At 48.7% G+C, this 18,507-nt stretch overlaps 1 non-coding gene across 1 annotated transcript; it reads right to left on the reverse strand.

The window, feature by feature from the left end:
* Positions 1-17,380: 17,380 nt before the first annotated feature.
* Positions 17,381-17,454, reverse strand: TRNAI-AAU (transfer RNA isoleucine (anticodon AAU)). The gene has a single exon. It is a non-coding gene; the product is annotated as a tRNA-Ile (tRNA).
* Between the last annotated feature and the right edge of the window lie 1,053 nt (positions 17,455-18,507).

Here is an 18,507-nt window from a genome sequence, read left to right on the forward strand (position 1 = left end):
GTCGGAATGTGAGTGAGCATGCAAGTGGGTGGAGTGAGTGGGGGAGGAGTGTGAGTGGGTGAGCTCGAGTGAATGTGTGGGTGAGTCGGAATGTGAGTGAGCATGCAAGTGGGTGGAGTGAGTGAGTGAGTGGGGGAGGTGGTGAGTGAGTGTACAGTAATAGCGCATGTAAGCAGAACTCTGTGTCACCACTTCAGTGTGTCTGTAACTTAATTTTGTAATTCTGCTACCACCAGTCTAGGGATCATTTACCCAAGCTGACTTACACTGTAGGGAGTTTATTATGTGCCACTGTGTTTGTGTAGCGTTTTCAATTTCTCGCGTGAAGCTGTTGTTCTTTGCCCCTGTTTATATTTACTTTCATCGCTGCGCTTTCATTTTGTTTAATTTACTTTTGTCGTTTTGATGACCCAGTACACTCTTGAAAATTACACTCATCCTGGTCTTGAGACTTGAAACATAAATAAACATATGTATGGTCCATCAGCATGTTGCTTTTCCAGATCAATATTATCCAGCGACATTTGATTTAACTCTGGACCGGTTTTGACTTTCTGGGTCTCTACAACAGAGTCGGGCTTGGTAAACGAATGCTTTTGGCTGACCAGACGTTATTGGTAAGAGAACTCCATCTAAACGATGGGTCCCTGTTCAACACAAAAAAACAATAAGCCATACAAACCCATTATGAATTATTGTCTCGTTTTATAAGTAAAAGCTCCACATATAATGAGTGTGCATACCAGTGGGGTTAGTGAGTGAGCTTTGGGAGTCAGCGAGCGAGCGCGTAACTGAGTGATTGGGTGAGTCGACGAACGCGGGGAGCGGGTGAGAGGGTGTGTGACTGGGGGGAGAGGTGAGTGGCTGGTTAAGTGTTGGTGTCTGGGCCACTCAGAGTTCAACAGCGGGCTGTCAAGGCTGCCCACGATTGATGCAAACGTGGCCCCGTCTCACACGACGGCACAGAGAGGGCAGATTGTGCACACGATGTCCTTTAAAAGCCTCGCGGGCAGATTCACAGAACACGTGTCTCTCTGTATCCCTCTCTTTGTCTCTCGTTCTCTCTCTTTCTCTCTGGCATATCGGCCCATCAGGATCGATAATCACGTCTCTCACTCATCCCACTCAGTCCCTCTCACTCCTCCTCACGTATAGCGACGAAATCATGTCCCCGCCCCACCCTCCCAGCCGTGTTATCGGCATCTTTGCCATGAGGCGGAGGAATCCCAATGGCAATTCATGCAGGGCGCCAGTGCACCTCAATGTGTTGGAGGAACGCCCTGGGAGGTGATGTCGCAGACCTACTTCTAAGATCCCTTCAATTAACGCCTACAAAATATAGCTTTGGAAATCCGTGAGGCTTTGCTGGGTCAAAGTCAAAGAGTCTCCTGCTCAAGTGAGTATGAGGTGGCACTGAGCTGTATTGGTAACCCAGAGCTAGTGGTGGGAATTCCACATTCATATGGCGGGGAGCAGGCTTGATTACCTGCAAAGCATCGCTGCTAATTGTATTGGCCCCATGTCGATGGTGATGTTGATGGTTGGTTGGTTGGACAATCATTGTCATGATGATAGTTGATGAGTGTCATGCCTTATTAGGATGATCATAATGATGATCACGATCATCATGAGAATAAGGATCTTAAAGTATGAGAATGATCACCATGAATATCTTCATGATCATTGATTGTATAACGATGAATTAATAATGATGCTCATGATTGGTTATGATGATACGAGTAATTATGGTTGGATGATGCTGATTCTGAAGAATGGATGATGATGATGATGATTGCTTGATTGAGGATGAGAATGATGCTGATCTGAGCCAACCCCTGACCTTGATTTCACCTCAGCCTCTTTTCGCTGCTGTGAGCCAGGCCCTTCCCTGCTGCAGAGCCGTCCCAGGATTCTATTTTTATATAAACATTTCAGGAGGCAATGCATCGAGTGCTCGCAAACTCGTTTCTGACTTTGCAGGACCGTGACCCCGGATAAAATAGGGCCTGGGAGAGAGAGCTAAAATCTACCTCCCCCCCCCCCCCCCAAACAAACACCCCACAATCATAATAATAAAGAGTAAGAGAAGCGGGCAGGGAACTTTAAAACAAATATATTTTAAAAAACACACACGGCTGAAATCCAACCTCTACCCAAAACTACCATAAGAATACCCTAACGCCCCCACCCCGCCTCTCTCTCTCTCTCTCTGTCTCTCTCTGTGTGCCCATCTCACGTGGCACGCAGACTCCATGTGAACAAAGATTACACAAATACCGGGTGGCGTTATGGACTTTCCTGTGTTGGAGATCAAACGCACTGCGAAGGCCGTGGTAACGTACAGAGCCTCCGGAGAGACGGGGTCGGAGGGGGTGGTGGTGATGCTCTGGCAATTGTGGTGGTGGTGGTGGGTTGTGTAATGCAGTGTTGCTACTGTATCATTCCTGTGAAAGCTGTCGAATTATTTGGGATGAGGGTTTTTATAGGGAGGGGGTGGCGAGGAGTGGGGCGGTATTTGCCCGGGTGAGTTCGGGGATAATCTTCAACAAAAAATGCTTTATGAGCTATGTATCAGCGACGAGAAATGTGTTATGACTGCAGATGTTTGTGTTGTGTGCGTTTGTGCGCGTGTGTAGATTAAGCCTCAAATTAGTACGTGGCTCGATCTATAAACATCGTCACTGGGGAGACAAAGGCGGCCGGGCGTGGTGCTGGCCACCCACCCCTCGTGCGCCGTGCCGGACTGCATGGGTGCTACTTGCTAACAGCACTTGCCCCTAACAGTCGGTTAAGACTATACGGGGGATCTTTGTCTTTGTAGATCCACACACGTGCTCTTCGTGTTTTGTATCTGGTGGTCTGTCTATCGGTCCGTCTGGATGTCTGCCTTTTCATGTATCTGTTTAAATCCCTGCGTCTGTCTCTCCATCTCTCACTTTGCCCATCCATGCATTCATTCATCTGCTTATCCATCTGTGTGTGTGCCCGTTTGGTTCATATGAAGGTCGCATAGTGTCTGTTAATCTCAATATTGTTACTTATAATCTCCATAACGACGATAATGATTATTCTGTGCTGTGTATTATATAATTTTGAGGCAAACTAGGACCCATATTTAACAGAGAGTGCACTCGACTATAACAAGTTCACCAGCATTGTTATAAGCAAGCATGAATGCTGATGCGTGTCAGAATTGGTCCAGAATCTGCTTGTTTTGAATCAATGCTGCTGAAATTATAAACTCCCAGAACGATGTAGGAAGTAGAGGCTGTGTAAATAATACTTTAAAAGTATCTGTAGAAAGGCAGACATGTCAATGAGACCTATTTGTCTGCTTATCTATTTCCTCTTGTATCCGTTTGTATTTCTCTTCGTTCACGTGTCCGTTTGGCAATCCATTAATCTCTCCGTATGTCGCTCTCCATGCCTCTTTCGTGCGTTCATCCATCCAGTATAGCCGTGTCCTTGCATTCATCCCTTCGATAAATCTCTCTGTCCGTTCTGCGTGTCACACAAAGACAAAGATCCCCCGTGTAGCCTTCACAGACTGTTGGGGGCAAGTGCTGTTAGCGAGCAGCACCTATGAAGGCCGGCACGGCACACGAGGAGGCGTGTGATCAGCACCACGCCCGTACGCCTTTGTCTCCCCAGTGGCGATGTTTACTACACACCGCACCAGGTACTCGTTTGAGGCCGAGTCGACCTAGGGGAGGCCCAGTATCAGTTCAGATAATCGTCACTGGTGTTGACCGTGAGCGGGAATCGAACTTCGGGTCGCCGTGGTCGTAGCGCAGCGCTCACCGCTACAACTACCGCCCCCGCCCCCAGCTCTGCGCGTCACGCGCGTCCCGATCACCTCCCACGCGCCTCATCCCTCCGACGTGGCGAGCTGCAATCACGGCTCTCATTCCTCGCCGTGTTGTTTACGCTGAGTCCGCGCGCACTCTGACCGGGAGGGTAATATTTCACGTGGAATCTGGGAATTCTCTACTCGCCAGACTGTACAGAGCTGTCACCATAACTCAAAGTTTTCGTTTTCCCAATCGTGTGCACGCACCTGATGCAGAGGTTGCCTTTGTCACGGCACTTTGTCTTTGCGTGCCTGTGTGTGTGTGTATCTGTGTGTGTGTATGTGTGTGTGTATCTGTGTGTATGTGTGTGTATCTGTGTGTGTGGTTCAGGGGGGAGCGGTAGTGTAGCGGTTAGCGCGAACTTGGCGACCCGAGTTCGAATCCCGCTCACGGCCAACATCAGTGACGATTATCTGAACTGATACTAGGGCCTCCCCCTAGATCGACTTGGCCTCAAATTAGTACCTGGTGCGGTGCGTACAAATTTCGCCACTGGGGTCACTCACGCCCTCATGTGCATTTCATAAGTGCTCGCTAACAGCACTTGCCCCAACAGTGTGTTAATGGGGGGGGGGGGGGGGGTATATGCATACGTGTATATATGTAATGGTTAGTGCACTGGGAACGAACCTGGCAATCTTTGATTTGCGGTCTGCCGCGGTTAACATCAGTGGCGAGTGGCATCTCACCATGTCCTTGGCTTCTTTTTAGGTCAATTCAGCCTCAAATGCGTACCTGGCACAGTGAATCAACGGTGAGCGATGGCAAAGAGACAAAGGCGGCCAGGCGTGGCGCGCGCTAAACTATCCCTTTGTGCGCCACGCTCGCTTCCAGCACCTTGCACCGACAGCAAGCGTAGGCTATACGGGGGTTCTTTGTGCGTTGTGTGTGCAAATGCACACGTGTTCTCTCTGACTTAAAACGAGCTTATCTCACATCAAAGGCGCTCACTCTAACACAGACCACTCGCTCACAGCCTTCATCACAGCTGGCCACCACCACCGGCAGCACCAACCGCGCCAACCTCTCCGCTCCAACAAAACCATAAAACTTCAACCACGGCCTTAATCACCAGCGGATACAACTCGGATGTGGCCTCAGCATCGAAATCTCCATTATTAGCGTCATCATCAACAACCATGGTCAATGCACTGCTGAATGAAGGCCTCCCCACGCCGATGCCACTTCAAATGATTCTGCAGTGCGTTAATGGAACATCCCAACTTATTCCATCGCTCCATCTCCCCCGTGGCTGGTGCCCCTCTCTAGGATGCCTTCCGTGCACTGGCTGCTTACCCTGTTTTTGTAATCAACTACATAGACAAATTCTAAGCCTTTGCCACTGCTGGAGGGATGCCTCCCCACACTGCGTCGGTCACAGGGGTTGTCGTTGTTTGGCCATACTTCTCCAGGGTAGATGAAAACAAAGGACCACTCTGTGGGCAAGTCAACAGTGGTTGCCCCTTTGAAAAAGACTTGCTCGGGAAATTATAATGAACACTATACCTGTACGTGTGTATGCCCCAACAGTCTATGTAGGTTTTTTTTGTATTTTGTGTGTGTACGTGTGTGTATGTCTGAACGGGCTATATATGTACGTGTGTGTGTACGCATGTGTATTTATGTATATTGTGGGGAGCGGTGGTGTAGCGGTTAGCGCGCTGCGCTACAAACCTGGCGACCCGGGGTCGATTCCTGCTCACGGCAAACACCAGTGACGATTATCTGAACCGGTCCTGGGCCTCCCCTAAGTCGAATCGGCCTCAAATGAGTACCTAGTGCGATGTGTAAACATCGCTACTAGGGAGACAAAGGCGACCGGGCATGGTGTTGGCCACCCACCCCCTCGTGTGCCGTGCCGGCCTTTATAGGTGCTTGCTAACAGCACTTGCCCCTACAGTCTGTTAAGGCTATAAGGGGGATCTTTGTCTTTGTATGTGTATAGGTCGACTCAGTCACAAATGAGCCCTTGATGCGGTGTGTAAACATCGCCACTGGGGAGACAAAGGCGACCGGGCGTGGTGCTGGCCACCCACCCCCTCGTGTGCCGTGCCGGCCTTCTAACAGCACTTTCCCCAAACAGTCTGTTATAGACTATACGGGAAATCTTTGTATTTGGATTCGTATGTATATCGATGCCCGCCAAAAGCACTTGCCCAGAAATCAGTTAAGGCTATAACGGGGGATTTATTTGTCTTTGTATGTAGGTGCTCGCTAACAACACTTACCCAAACGGCTGTACGGGGGGGGGGGGGGTCTGTATATTTTGTGCACGTGTGTATGTTTGTATAGGCTATGTCAGCGAGTGTGTACGCCAAAAAAAAATCTATGAAGGCTATACGGGGGATCTTTGTCTTTGTCTCATTGTGAGCATATGAGGTAGCCTCCCGGCCACCCGACCACCCCAGGGGGCCAGCAGGCTTCCGCAGATTTCTATCAACACCAGCTGAACTCCCCCAGGTGTTCGCATGACCGTTACTGATCTTAATTGAGTCAGTGCTACAGACTTCTTGCTTGGCCCTGTGACAATGGCCTCGGGCAAATAGCTGAGCTCTTTCAAGGCACACAGTGAAACCTCTGAAGAGATCGTGGAAAACGTCTCAAAGGAGGTCCAGTCCAGGGTCCAGCTGCTGCAGCAGCCGCAATCCAAGCCGTATGTAACCTCCTTGTGGACTTCAGGCGACGTGCCTTCTTGAAATATAATATCTCACAATACGTCGCTGTCCCGTGTTACAAAGCACACACACACGCACAATCTGCAGGGTCAACCGGCCGATGAAGCTTCCGCGGGATCATCAAACATTCCATCTCGCAGCCTCCGATCTGCCTCAAGGGGCCTCCTCCGCTGGGTCTCTCGAACCAGACAAGGCGAGCGTGGCCTCTGTCGCAGCTTCAGTCCCCAGGAGTTCTGTGTCGTCACTTCTGTCAGAATCCGAAGACGTCTCTCTTTCAAAAAATGGGGACCTTTTTGCCAGTAAAAGTTTTTTCACACTGTCTCTCTTTCTCGTCGCATCATTCTGCCGCGCATCTACTGCATGTGACATTTGCGCGGTGTTACAAACTTGATAACGACCCGAATGAATGTAATGCTCATTGTACAAACGCGCGATGCATTTTCTGCGGAACATCGTCAGTCAATCGGGATTACGCACGGCAGCAATCACCGCCCTCCTCCGGCAGACTTTGTGCCACACGGGGACAGCTGCCACTTACTGGGGGGGTGCCCATTCAAATGTGTTGAGGCGAGATGCAAAAAGCGTTGAGACAGGCACGCGAATAGGAGAGGGCCATCTAAAAACAAATCTTAAATACAAATAATTGTCGTTATTACCATCATGATTATCATCATCATCCATTATCAATCCACTGCTGGATGAAGGCCTCACCCAAACCGCCACAGTCGCCACCTCCCATGATTTTTCGATTCAACAATCCGTGGAACCGATACTCTTTGGTTCTTGCGGTAAAGTCACGTAGGTAGAAAAATAAAATAAAAAATAATATATCACGACGCTTCGATCGCAACACAAGTGGTCGTCCTCAGGCGGAAAAACAATCCAGCAGTTTAACTGCTGAACCAGCGAGAGAGCTGTTCCAACAACAAGAAGTTATTTATATATATTATTTTTTTACGCCTGAGGACGACCGCTTGTGTTGCGATCGACATGTCGTGATATATTATTTTTTTTAAATTTTTTTTTTTGTACCTACGTGACTTTACCGAAAGAACCAAGGAGTATGGATTCCCGCAGTCACGAAAGCTTCAAATCAAGATTAATCCGTGGAACATTTTGGGTAAAATACATGCAAGCATAATTACGTTCTGTGTCTCCGTGTCAAGTGTTATTCCATCAGCCTATTGGCTTATCGGACGGATATTATCAAGCAGCATTTGTTTAAGCAGGCAAACTCTGGACCGGTTTCGACCTTCCGGGTCTCATCAGCAGAGTCAGGCTCGTTAAACAAATGCTGTCATGTTACCAGCTGTTATTGGCAAGAGCACTCCATCGAAATTGTGGCACCAGAGTTCGCTTGCTTAAGTAAACAAGTCCTGCTGAATTACATCGGTCTGGGAAGCCAAGATGCTGACGGTCTCAAACATATATGTATTTATTTCTACGTTGAGAGGCAGACCAGAGTTCTGCTTACGATGTGTGTTTTATTACCCGAGGCACTTCACGCATTTGTTTGCAATGGACAAATAAGGAATACGCACGGTGAACCCTTTATAGATACCCCACTAAAATAATTGTGATAAATTCTAGCGAAAACTGCACGTTATTACAAAGCCTCTCTCTGCGCGTGTTTCCCACCAATCGCAATGTGACCTATGGATTATTATATCTGTCTTCTCTGTAAGATACGAAGCCATCGCTTTCACAGTATTGTACTCACTCACCTGTTGAGAAGAAATACGGTCATAAAAAATCAATGGGATAGCTGTAAATGGATCACTCCGTATTAACAATTGCAAATAATAATAATATGACTTTAAAAATTCCCCGGAATTTTATATTCTCCTATTTTATTACGGAACTTTGTCAATCCACTGCTAGATGAGGCCATCCTCAAGCCGCGTTGGTCACGGGGGTTGTTTGACCATACTTCGCCACGCTGGTCAGTGCGAGATGGTGGGTGGCCAGCACCACACCGGGCCGACTTTGTCTCCCTAGTGGGATACTCATTTGAGACTGAGTTGACCTAGGGGAGGCCGAGGTCCGGTTCAGATTATCGTCACCAGTGTTGACCGTGAGCGGTCATCGAAACTCGAGTCGCCGGGTTCGTAGCGCAGCGTGCTAACCGTTACACTACCGCTCCCCCATATACATACATACACACATATAAACACAGAGTATACATACACACGCCTTATATATAGCACACACACGGTGCACACAGACACCGATACACGCCCGTGCGCACACACACACACACGTTCTATTTTAAACAGCGGAAAGGATAAGAAAATAAGCGCAGCTGTGGAGACATCAGGGTCAAGGCTAACCAGACTGTTCTCCTAGGGCGGGACGGATGGCGATGATGATGATGTTGTTGACAGAGTAATATCTAGTGGTGGTGATGATGAATTCAGGATGAATAGTGTAGGGCTGCTGACGTAGATGATGATGGTGGTCATATTGATGGTCATGGGGCGCCGCGTTGGTGAGATGTTAACTCCCTCGCCTTGCATACAGGAGGTTGTGGGTTCGATCCCGACCCTGACGCCTGTATATTTGGAGTTTGCATTTTCTCTCTGTGGTCGCGTGGATTTTTCCCCGAGTCCTCCGGTTTTTCCTCTACATGTATAAACATGCGTTTCGTGTGTTTGGCTGCTAGAATTATCCATGTGAGCTCTCATTTGTGGAGCAGGTCGCTTCTGAGCAGGTCGCTTCTGAAAAAGAGCTATATAGCTCACAAAACAAATTGTAGTTTGAAATAATAGCTTTAGTTTCATGATGGTTGTGGTGATCGTGTGGGGGAGCGATAGTGCAACCGTTAGCGCACACACACGGGTCCACACTCTTTACTGTATATAGTCAAATAAATACAAAGATCCTCCGTGTTGTTAGCGAGTACCTATGTAGGCCGGAACGGTTCACGAGGGGGTGAGTGGCCAGCACCACGCCCGGTCGCATTTGTCTCCCTAGTAGCGATGTTTACACACCGCACCAGGTACTCGCTTGAGGCTGAGTCGACCTAGGGGAGGCCCAGGACCGGTTCAAATAATCGTCGCTGGTTGTTAGCCGTGAGCGGGAATCGAACTTAGCCCACCGCTACACTACCGCTCCCCACACACGCACATAAATACATGCACACATAAATACATACACACACATACATACATGGACACATGCACACACGTGCCCGCAAATGTTCAAATTCCATTCCTTATTAAACAAAACAACCGGCCTGGACGGAGAGGGGAGCGCCTTGTGTGTATATGCGCGTGTGTGGGTTGTTTTTCATGTCCACGTGCAGCAGAGGTTACGAACTCGATCGGATAGGTGCTCGCGAACAGCACTTGCCCCAACAGTCTGTTAAGGCCATACGGGGAATCTTTGTCTCTGCAGTGCGTGCACGCGTGTGTCCGTGTGTGCGTGTTCTTTCTTGGTGAGCGGTAGTAGTGTAGTTGTTAGCGCGCCGCCCTATGAAACCGGAGACCCGAGTTCGATTACCTGAACCGGTTTTGGGCCTCACCTAGGTCTACTCAGCCTCAAATGAGTACCTGGTGTAGCGGTGTGTAAACATCGCCACTGGGGAGACGAAAGTAGCCTGGCGTGGTGCTGACCGCCCACCCCCTCGTGTGCTGTGACGGCCTTCATAGGTGCTCGCCACAGCCCTGTTAAGGCTATACGGGGGATCTTTGTCTTTGTTCGTGTGCGTGTGCACGTGTAGCGAGCGGCAGTGCATCGGTTAGGTGGTCGCTCGGATAGGTCCTCGCTAACAGCACTTGCCCCAACAGTCTGTTGAGGCTATACGGGGAATGATTTGTCACTGCTCTTGCTTGGGCCCAGCAAAGCACCACCGATGCCACGCGCTTCTTGACTCAGTATTCTTCCACTGTGATGATGGGCATTCACCCTCGGAGTGACCTGATTCGAACCCGTGATAGCCTGCTCTCAGCTGCTGCAAACGGCAGGCAAGAATGTGTTCATCGCTTGCAGCTAAGGTTTGCACCTTCTCCTCTCCTGATGCCGAGCAGAAATGGGTGAGGTTTCAGTACTGTGGCTCCTGTAGCTGCCACGGCGGCGCTGTTAATCTGATTCAGACCGTCCCATTAAGTTTGGCTTAAACAAGGAGTGTTCCCGCTAGCTGAGGGGAAAAAAATCAATGGGCACGTTCTTAAGAATTATTAATTCGCATTCCTAAGAATGAGGAGGCTTGCTGCAGCCTTCCCTGAGAGGTTCGGAGAGCCGTGCGGGCACTGTAATGTTTAAGTGGTGATCGTGGGTTGCCTTGGAAATAGAAAGTGCCACATTGGCCCGCGATCACGATTCAGTCTTAATAAAAAAATATATATAAACAAAATATAAACCTACAACGCCACACCTATTCCCAAGCTTCAGGGGAAGCACGGCAGTCTGATCTCTGACACGAGGATTGTTTCTGCGGATTTTTTTGTGCTAAACGTTTATGCTCCGAAATGCTTTCAGGGAAGGCTGACCCTGTGATGATTGCCGAGCCTCAAACGTTTGGAGGATGCGGGCGGGCGGCCACCCAATGTGGGTGGGAGAGGCGACGCTGCCAATTCGCCGCGGTGGTGCGAAGAGCGACCTGGATGGAGCCTTTGCGATGGTGTCAAGTGCCCTGCACGGATAATCTCACCAGCGAACTGTTGAGGGATGGTTGTCATTGTGTCCAGACTGCTTGCTGTACATTTGTTTACCTTTCCTATACGTTGTACTCATATCGTAGTTTTTTTTTGTATTGTTTGTTGTTGTAACGTTCTGACCCGCGCCTACTGGACACTTGTGAAAAAGAGCTTGATAGCTCATCGGATTCCTCCAGTATAAATCAATATTCTGATTTTGTTAAATTGCTATCACCAGAACGTGTTCCGCAGGATTGCAATCATTCCCTTGTGCCCCCGTCCCCCCCCCCCCTTTAAAAAGTCGTGGACTGCACTGATAGCAACAGCGACAAGCGCGTATCCTTCCTCGGCGTGCCGGGAAAGGTCTTGGGCGAGGAGTATTACGTCATTGTTCTACCAGGTACGGTGGGCAAGAAGTTTGCAGGGTTCCAGTGGACTTTCAGGCCAGGGCAGTTCTGCACGTGCACTCTATGCTTGGTTGCAGCAAAGGTGCTGTAGGGAATCTGAACAGGACAGGATGTATACTCTTTGGTTCGTTCGGTAAAGTCACGTAGATATAAAAATATAAATAAAATAAATTTAATCACGACGTTTCGGGCGCAACACAAGCGTCCCGTCATCAGGTGTGACAACCACAGCAGGAAATAATTGCTGAAGTGGGCAAAAGGGTTGCTTCAAATCTAGATTAGGACAGGATGTGTGCCTCTGTTGTTTTATTGGCCTGGTAGAGACTTACATTACGCCAGGACTATTAGTTATCTCTTTTTGCTTTCGGGGACCCTGTCCCTCTGTGTGTGCGATTTTTAATGACTTTCACGATGGTGGGCAGGCCCAGGTAAATCTGCGTGGCCAGAAGTCGGGGCCATTACCTGTACACCTTGAGATGTCACAGGGAGTTCATGTGGCTCTGATATTTATTAAACTTTTTTTACCACATCGTGTGAGAACCGTTCCATGGCTCTACCAGTGTACTTTTCATCTGCGGTCAAGGGATGGCTCCATACTGCTCAACCATATTATGTACACGGATTGACCCCTTCATTGTTGCTTACTCTGAGGAGTGGGATACTTTGCTGCTGAACCTGGAGCTTACGACTAAGAGGTGGGGCCTTACCATCAGATTCAGGCTACTGCACGTGTCCTCGAAGTTCACCGAGCCTGGCACAAGCGCTGTGGTGACGTCACTGTCACTTAGTGGCGAGTGACGGCTGTTCTTCACGACATGTGTTAGAGGAATAAATGAGTCAGCGTGACAAGGTATGTGAGTTTGTATTTTTGCGAGTGGGAGAATAATGGATTTCATTTATCCAGGAAGGCCCCACTGAGTCCCAATAACCTCTTTCATGAGAATTCTGCTTTGGGATGTTTGGCCAGTTACATTTTCATTTAATGCTTTGCGTGTGGGTGAAAGCAGGAGAACGCCGAGGGTGTAGCCCCCCCCCCCCCCCCGCCCACATACAAGGGGTCAACACTCAACAGAAATACTACACCACAGAAGACGGGTCATCAGCAACCCACTTGATGTACTGCCATCTCTTGGCCACGTCGCAGCCCAACATGAGTCTCGTGAGTCTCACGCTGAGCCACGCGTCACAGTGTTATCCTGCATGCTAGCATGGGCGTGCACCACCACGCCTGGGATATTTTGCAAGAGACCTCGCTAGCTCTCAAAGAGACCCTCACATCCTTAAATAAAGGAGGCACTAATTGCTACGCGCGCGTGTGGGTGCCTGCCCGGTCGTGGGAGGGACGGCTGGGAGAGTTTTGGCCAAGCGATTTCGTTTGACAAGCTGAGTAAGTCTGTATGACAAGTGAGCCTCCTTGTAATATGTGTTTTTATAAGTGTGTTTTAATAATGCCTCCTTTATGGATGTTCACCTATATTTTTAAAGCATAGGTTGAGAGTATAATCCGGTGCGTAACTTTATTCATAAACTAAATTAATGCTAAATCGACATAGGGAAGGTCTCGGGCAGGTTTAGATATTCGTCACTGTTGCTGGCCAACGCGCTAAACGCTACACTACCACTCCCCGTTGTGTAGAGGTTAGCGCGTTACGCTACAAACTCGGCGACCCGATATTCGAGTCCCGCTCACGGCCATCACCAGTAATGATTATTTGAACCGGTCATGGGCCTCCCCTAAGTCGACTCAGCCTCAAATTAGTATCTGGTGCGGTGTGTAAACATCGCCACTATGGAGACAAAGGCGGCCGGGCGTGGTGCTGACCAACCACACCCCCTCCTGTATCGTTCCCGCCTTCATGGGTGTGTTACTCGCTAACAGCACTTGCCCCAACAGTAAATTAAGGCTATACGGGGGGTCTTTGTCTTTTTGTGTGCGTGAATGCCCAGGGCGTGGTGGTCAGTGGAGCTCCGGTGCCTCCTCCCGCCCGTGCTGTGTGTATCGTTATTTAAACGCTTAATTTAAATTGTTATTTCGTGTGGTGTTTGGTGGTGGTAGAGCTTTGGTGGAAAGAAAAAAAAATCACTGCGCTATTTACTTTTCAAACAAACCTCTCGTTTCATGCGAGGCGCCTGTGTGCCGGCGAGACGCACTGCACAATGCGCCCTCTTTGGCACGCGTTACTCCCAACATCCACGTGTGTGTACGTACGTGTATTTGTGTGCTGGTGTGTATGTACGTCCATGTTATTGTGGGGAGCGGTAGTGTAGCTGTTAGCGCGCTGCTCTGCGAACCCGGCAACCCGAGTTCAATTCCAGCTCACGGCCAACACCAGTGGCGATTATTTGAATCGATCCTGGGCCTCCCCTATGTCTACTCAGCCTCAAATGAGCACCTGGTGCTGTATTTAGACATCAGCACTCAGGAGACAAATGCGGCCGGGCGTGGTGCTGGCTACCCATCCCCTAGTATGCCGTGCCGGCCTTCATAGGTGCTCACAAACAGGACTTTCCCCAAGAGTCTGTTAGGGATATACGGGGGATATTTGTCTTTGTGTACGTTCACGTTATTGTAGGCAGTCGCCCTCCAGCAACAATGGAGGGCAGAGAAGCCGCGCTCACAACAACCAGCGGAGCGCCGGGTGAATAAAACGCAGTAATTTGGCGCAGTATGGAGCATCTGTCTGGGTAAGTCAACCCGTGGCACCTGGGTCTGCCCCGTGACTTCCTGTCAGACCAGCCAGCGAGCCTTCGACTGTGCACGCGTTCACTTTCTCTACGCAATTCCAAGCATGAATCACCTCTCCGCAATCCTTCACAAGCGCGCCAGTTTTTTTGTTGTTCCACATTATTTGAAAGAGGTGCTATGAAGAAGGACCATTACCAGAAACGTCGCCTATCGTATATCCCAAAGTATTCAGTTAATATGTGAAAGAGTGCGGGGTAATGTGAATTCGCGCCCGTTTGAAAATGCAAGTTACACATTCTTGTATAGCCCACGCACATTCAAAAGACTGTTATGTACACCACGTACAAAGCCAGGGTTTTGTTCCGTTTAAAAAAAACATTCCTTTCATACAACTGCGACACGTGAGGCTTGCCACCGCTGTGCTCTTGTAATCCGCAGGAACTGTGAAAAATCAAGCAACCCTTATTCGCAGGCAGATTACACGCACAGAGAGAGAGAAAGACAAGGATCCCTCGTGTGTTATCGAGCACCTATTAAAGCCAGAATGGCGCAACAAGGCGGGGTCGGTGTGGCCACAATCACGCCCATGCCGCCTTCATCTCAACCAATGCTGATGTTTTAACACCGCACCAGGTACTCATTTAAGGCTGAGTCGACCGAGGGAGGTTCAGATAATCACCACTGTTATTGACCCGTGAGCGGAAATCGAACTGGAACCTAGATTTAAAGCTTTCGTGACTGCTAGGATCCATACTCTTTGGTTCTATTGGGTAAAGTCACGTAGGTGAAAATAAAATAACAAAAAATCACGACGTTTCGGCCACAACACAAGCGGCCTTCATCAGACAGTCTCGTCCCTTCACCTGATGAAGGCCGCTTGTGTTGTGGCCGAAACGTCGTGATTTTTTGTTATTTTATTTTCACTTACGTTCTACCCAATAGAACCAAAGAGTACGAACTGGAACCGCCCAAATACGGAGTTCAGTGCGCCCCACGCTCACAAACAAAGGCAAAGATCTCCCGTATAGCTTTAACAGGCTTTTGGGACAAGTACTATTTGCGAGCACCTATCAAGGCCGGGCCGGTCCACAGGGTGGTGGGTGGCCAACACCACGCCCGGCCGCCTTTGTCTCCCCAGTGGCGATGTTCAGACACCGCATTTGAGGCTGAGTCGACCTAGGGGAGGCCCAGCACCGGTTCAGATAATCGTCACTGGTGGTGTTGGCCGTGAGCGGGAAACGAACTCGGGTCACCGCGTTCGCAGCGCGCTGACCCACACAGACAGATCACACACTCGCATGGCACGCGTTTATTTAATGTCGCAAGATTACTGCGGCGATTAGTGGTGTTGCTTACACACACGTGTGCAGCCCTCTAATCGACGCGGATTAACGGCTCCCTGTGTTTTCACAAAAACCGTCAGCGATGTTGGTACATGAGCCGAGTTTGGCATAACAGAGAGACACCCTGTTTAAATAAATGAGGCCGAGTGTTCACTGCCAACGTAGAAGCGACCACAACTCACGATTCATAGCGATGTTTTATTTACACGTTCTTTATTTAGCGAGAAAAGCAGTGGCGTGAAAGTCCCACCTACACTACAATGCACGTAAATAAATGCCTGATTTAAAGCTTTCGTGACTGCAATAATTCATATTCTTAGCTCTTTCGGTAAAGTCACGTTGAAGGGAAACAATAAACGTGACTTTACCAAAAGAGCTAAGAATATAAATAAATGCCCTTTGATTCATGGCCTCTCTTTAGATTGGAATGTTTATCCAATTGTTTTGTGACGTTACTTTTGATATATTTAGGAGGAAGCCTTGCAGAGTTTCCAGAGAAAACCCCAAGTCAGTGAGGAGATTGCTAACTTAAGTCTACTGCTGCACACTTAGCTTGCCTGCACTCTCTGTCCTGTCTTCTGTAGACACCACCGATTTGTCCCTCTATCGCTCTGCTATCGCTCCTACCATGGTTACTCTTCCCGCGAATTTCACTCTTTGATTCCTCCACCCACGTGGAGAATAGTTATTCCAGACGGCTTAATCTCATCATCCGTTTCTGATATTGAACCAATATTGAACCAATATTAGAATCAGATTGTGAGATACAGTGTGATTCTAAAAGAATTGAATCACAGTGTGATTCAGATCAGGCACATCTGATTAGCGCGGTTGGTTGTGTACGGTGTGAAAGAAGTTTAACATGCATAATCACCTTTTTCTGCCTTTCCCCCCTCGCACCGCTCCACTTATAATAACCTTGCTAAATTCTACAAACTTGTTGACTCGTATCCACAACCTAACTATGACAAACCGGTCAGTTGGCTCGCAATCAAATGGTTGCTAGTTCAAATCCTGGTTGGGGATTGATACAGCCCATCACCCCGCTGAGATCAATAAAATATATACCCCTTTGCGGGGGGAGTCAACAGTGATTGTCCTATGGGGAGACTCGTTCCCGCCATAGGAATGTGTAATTTCCACCACTGGTTCAGGGATGTAAAGAGGATATAAGCACCGCCCAAATGCTTATATGGATGAGAAAGCACTTCGACTTTTGACGACTAGAATTTGAATAGTGGTGTTTGTTGCTGGTCGCTTGGCGTTCTGGCCCTGTGCTCAGCAACTGCGATTTTAATTTTATTTCAAATATGGTTGTCGTGACCCTCCAACCCCACAACTCATCACATTCCACGCCTGAAACCACTCTCAGCCACAGCGAAATTTGACGAATTTTTAAATTACACCGTAAAGTACTTAATTGGGATTAATCAGCAGCAATCATCACCCGCTACTGGCAGATTGATGCCCCGAGGTACTCTCGCAAACGAGACTCAATCCTACTCTCCTGAGTTCTGATCTGGTTAGATTAAATCAAACCTAAAACTTAAATTGGGCCCCATTGAGTTGAATATTGCTCCCTCTAGTGGCTGCAGTTGTTGGTGACGCTGTCATTCACCACAATGTTTTTTTAAATAAACTCTACCACCAAAAGAATGTCCGATTGAGTTTCGTACAGTGCACTGATACAAAACTAAAGTGTGCGTTTAGGTTGTAAACCACTGGAAAATTTTCAGACTATAAGCTCTTTACCGCATGTAAAAAAATATAATAAAACATCGTGGCCCGTACGGGGATCGAACCCGCGACCTTGGCGTTATTAGCACCACGCTCTAACCAACTGAGCTAACCGGCCAGTTGCATGCCAAGCCTTCTTAAAACACCTTTAAGGATAAGTCGACAGGACCGTGTGGATGAGAGTATATGCATATTCATTACATCATTCAAACTGTGAATTAAGTAAATTGGGCTTCTTTCGGACACCTCACAGCTCGAATTAATGATGGACCGAATCGTCAAAGAATAATAAATGAGTGAGGAGATGGAGCGATATTAGCTTGCGTGCAGGTGCGAGGTTAACTTTTAATTACATAGCAGGGGAGCGGTCGTGTAGCGGTTAGCGCGCTGCGCTACGAACCCGAGTTCGATTCCCGCTCACGGCCAACACCAGTGACGACTATCTGAACCGGTCCTGGGCCTCCCCTAGGTCGATTCCGCCTCAAATGAGTACCTGGTGGGATGTGTAAACATCGCCACTAGGGAGACAAAGGCGGCCTGGCGTGGTGTTGGCCACCCACCCAATTCTGTGCCGTGCCAGCCATTTCAGGATCATCCAGCAGTGGATTGACCTTGGCTGCTGCTGCTAATGACGAGACCGCCTTCCATTGGTCAGGTCCGGGTTGAATGGGGCGTGCGCGATGGCTTGACCAATCACAGTGAGGTCGTGGCAACTTCCACGTGTTCACCGTCTGTGCGCGCACGTGTCAATCCACAGCTGGATGAATGCCGCCCGCCTCCCCACGCCCCCGCGGATCGGTGGGAGTTTTTTTTAAACCATACTTCACCACGCTCGTCAGAGACGTACAGCACAAGCCGTAGATTTCGCTGCAGCGACCTCTTTCCGCCCACCACGTAGGCACGCAACAAGCCTATGGCACCTTGTTATGCACTTTGGTCGCCCATCCAAGCACTTTCCAGTCTCGAGCCGTGTGATTGCGCCATGAAATAGAACTGGCAATAGTGTACAATTATTTTGATAAGAGCGCACAGTAAGTTAATGTTAACGAGCGTTTAAAACAATACAACAGACGTAGTTTGTTGCATATCGTCTAACATTTAAGGTTGCATTCCTGTCAACCCCTTATCAGTGTCCCTACCTTATTACAGACCAATTCAGACCTTATTGGTC

Source organism: Petromyzon marinus, chromosome 27 (assembly GCF_048934315.1).
Source record: "Petromyzon marinus isolate PM22_M1 ecotype Great Lakes invasive population chromosome 27, UKy_Petmar_22M1.pri1.0, whole genome shotgun sequence".
Lineage (NCBI taxonomy): Eukaryota > Metazoa > Chordata > Hyperoartia > Petromyzontiformes > Petromyzontidae > Petromyzon > Petromyzon marinus.